Below are 3,515 nucleotides of genomic sequence, written 5' to 3' on the forward strand. Positions count from 1 at the left end.
GTCTCACTCTTGCTCAGGCTGGTCTCGAACTCCTGAGCTCAAACAATCGGCCTGCCTCGGCCTCCTAGAGTGCTAGGATTACAGGCGTGAGTCACTGCACCGGCCTCAACAAATTAAATTTCACAGCTTATTTGAGCAAAGAAAAATTCATGAATTGGGTAGCATTTGGATCCAGAAGAGGTTCAGAGGGTTCCTGTCTGCCATCTGGGCAATGAGTGTTTATTGGCAGTAAACAGAAGGAAAGTACAGAAATAGCTTCATTGGTTACAGCTATGCATTTCTCTTATTTCTACATGGTCTGGACAGGTGGCAGCCTGTGATTGCCTGAAGCTTTACTACTTGCGATTGGCTAAGACCCTGAAATCTATTAAGAACATATATTCCTTGGCTAGGTTTTTTGGCTTTTTTATATACTAAGTTAGGTTGCAATTCCTGATTAGAGAACTAAAAGTTTGGAGATAACCCTCAGACCAAAGGTCTTGTGCTTATTTCATTTAACAGCTCTCGAGAGCTCTAATCCTATTTTCCCATCAAATCGGGGAACCCATCCTTTACATAGCAATCTTTGTTTATTGATAAAGTGTTTCTAAGGCTGTGTCTGGAGCTCTGCATTTTTAACACGTACTTTGATTCTGATGCCATAGAACCTCTTTGAAGAACTAAAAACCAGTAAAAGTACTGGCCTAAGGTAAACCCAGTAGGAAGGCAATGAGCTCACCCTCATTTCATCTTTACCCCATGCACACCTGGAATCCTACATAAACCATGGACAGTAACAATTTTTATGATCCCTCATCTTCCTCCATGGCTCGATCACACAGGACAGTGTGGCCACCTGAGAACGGACTTTGTTGTCCAAGGCAGCCTCTGACTTCCACTCGGCATCAGGTCTGCCCAGGACTTGCAGAAGCTCCTCGGTGGTCTCCCCAGATCCACTCTGGCCCCCACGGTGTGCTCCACAGCCCAGCCCGTCTGACTTGTTCAGGCAGGAAGTGTCGTGTCATCTTCTTCCTCCAGACCTGGAGCTGGCCTGTTACTGCTCTTGGATGGAGGATAAAATCTGAAAGGTGTCTTAGAAGGCCCTGTGTCTTCTGGCTCCGTTCCAGCCACTTCTTCTAGCCATCACTTCTTTGGCCTTGTCTCGCCCTTCCCTTAGGTTCTCCGCTTCCACAGCAAGGCTGCCCTCGTTTTCTCTACTCACCTCTCATTTTCCTGGAAACAGGACTTTGACAGAGGCCATTCCCGTTTAGATTTACTTTGGCTGTTGAATTTAGCATTAGCTAACTCTCTACTGTGACACCCGGTGGGATAGATTATATTTGTGGTAGATTTAAAAAAAAAAAAACAGCCTTCGCGCCGGGGGTGGGGAAAGGAACCGGAAACAAGATGGGGAGCTGGACCAGGTGACAGCAGCATGGCTGTGCCCCAGGCTTTCCCACTGGGATCCCTCCATGAGCCTACAGGTGCCCTGATGGAGCCCCAGCCCTGCCCTCGAAGCTTGGCTGAGGGCTTCCTGGAGGAGGAGCTTCGGCTCAATGCTGAGCTGAGCCAGTTGCAGTTTTCAGAGCCAGTGGGCATCATCTACAATCCTGTGGAGTATGCGTGGGAGCCACATCGCAACTATGTGACTCGCTATTGCCAGGACCCCAAGTGCCCTTTGGGGAAGTGAGCATGGTCCGGGACTGGTTGGGCATTGGGGGGCCTGTGCTGACCCCTCCCCAAGAGCACCCTAAACGACCAGTGCTGGGACTGGAGTGCCCACAGTCAGAGGTGAGCGGTGCCCGATTCTGGGGCTTTTTCCAGAACCTCTGTGGACAGCCTGAGGTCTTCTTCCGTCACTGCTTTGTCCACAATCTGTGTCCTCTGCTCTTCCTGACTCCCAGCGGGCGCAACCTCACCCCTGCTGAGCTGCCTGCCAAGCAACGAGAGCAGCTTCTTGGGATCTGTGACGCAGCCCTCTGCCGGCAGGTGCAGCTGCTGGGGGTGCGGCTGGTGGTGGGAGTGGGGCGACTGGCGGAGCAGCGGGCACGGCGGGCTCTGTCAGGCCTGATGCCAGAGGTCCAGGTGGAGGGGCTGCTGCATCCCTCTCCCCGTAACCCCCAGGCCAACAAGGGCTGGGAGGCAGTAGCCAAGGAAAGACTGAATGAGTTGGGGCTGCTGTCCCTGCTATCGAAATGAATACCCCTGGGGCCTGGCATAGGACGTATTCAAGGCTTCCGAGTCATTTTTGAGCAAGCAGATGACAAGACACCTCCTGGATGAGAGCCAAAAGGTCCTGGGCTCCCCGGTTGCTGGGAAACATGTTCTTTGATCTGTTGACTGTCTTCCAACCTGCCGTGGCAGTTTTGACACTACTTCTGTTCGCCTTCCTGACTCCTGCTTTCTTCACCTTCCTTTGAGCATTGCCCCTTTTGTGGTATCTGACTCCACAGAGAATCGACAGAAGGTGGGCTCTGTTGCACTCGCAGACTGCTCTACCTCATTGTTTCCTTGGGAAACGCTATTCAGCGGAGAGTGACCTAGACAGTGACTTCTAAGGTCATATTTGCTGTTTCAGAGGAATCTTGCCAGGATCCCTACCCATCCTGCTGCTAACGCCTTTCCTCAGAGGGCCAGGACATACATGGGACATGATATTAAAAGTGAACTTATGGGAAGCTGAGGCTGGACCAGAGGGAGAATTCAGTGTGGCAGAGTGGGAAAGTCAGAAGACCTGGATTTTCATCCCAGCTTTGACAGACTTGTGCATTTTATGACGGACAAATTGATTAGCCTCTCTAAGCCTCAGGATTCCTCATCTGTAAAATGGGGATGCCTACTCATGTGGTTGGTGTGAGGATTAACTGAGAAAACACTGGAAAGTGCCTTGCATAGGCCTGGCATATGGGTGCTCATTATGTATTCTTCTCCTTACATTCTTGCTTCTGGGTTGGGGTGTCACTGCACTACACTACAAGGGAAGCCCCTCTCCACTCTGAAGACCTTGCTATGGGGGAGTCTGAGCTTCCACCTGTGGCCAGGGCGAGGGGCACATTCTTGCCCTGCCAGAGATGGACCAATGACTTTATGAAAACACAGCATTAAAAGCTCCTAAACCCTAAAAAAAAAAAAAAGTACTATATTCCTTTATTTTTTTTTTGTAAAGGTTTTTCTTTTATAATTGCAATGAATTTATCCTGGATTCTCACAGCTTCCCCATGAGAAATGGGGAACGACAAATACAATGTCATAGAAGATTATAGAAAAATAGGGATAAAAACTGTCTTATTGAAACTAACTCTATTAAAATAAGGCCATAAAGCAGGAATTGTGATAAAGCTCTGATTTTGATAAAAGTATAGATGTAGCTAAAAGTTACGCAGCCACAGTTCCCTCTCTTCCCTGCTGTTGTAACTGCTCATGGCTTAAGGTCAGGTCTCCTTGACAGGGGCAAGATTTGCGACTTCCCCAGTCACTGCTGTAGATAACATCACTATTGTAAAACCTAAGACTGGTCTTTGAGACATTTTTCAGAT

At 49.1% G+C, this 3,515-nt stretch overlaps 1 pseudogene across 1 annotated transcript; it reads left to right on the forward strand.

Annotated features, from left to right (window-relative positions):
- Positions 1–1,396: 1,396 nt before the first annotated feature.
- On the forward strand, positions 1,397–2,680 carry LOC105820527 (annotated as a pseudogene). Its single transcript, XR_001138010.1, has one exon. The product of XR_001138010.1 is annotated as a single-strand selective monofunctional uracil DNA glycosylase pseudogene (transcript).
- The last annotated feature ends 835 nt before the right edge of the window (positions 2,681–3,515 follow it).

The sequence above is a fragment of the Propithecus coquereli genome, unplaced genomic scaffold (assembly GCF_000956105.1).
Source record: "Propithecus coquereli isolate 6110/MARCELLA unplaced genomic scaffold, Pcoq_1.0 Scaffold53, whole genome shotgun sequence".
Classification (NCBI taxonomy): Eukaryota; Metazoa; Chordata; class Mammalia; order Primates; family Indriidae; genus Propithecus; species Propithecus coquereli.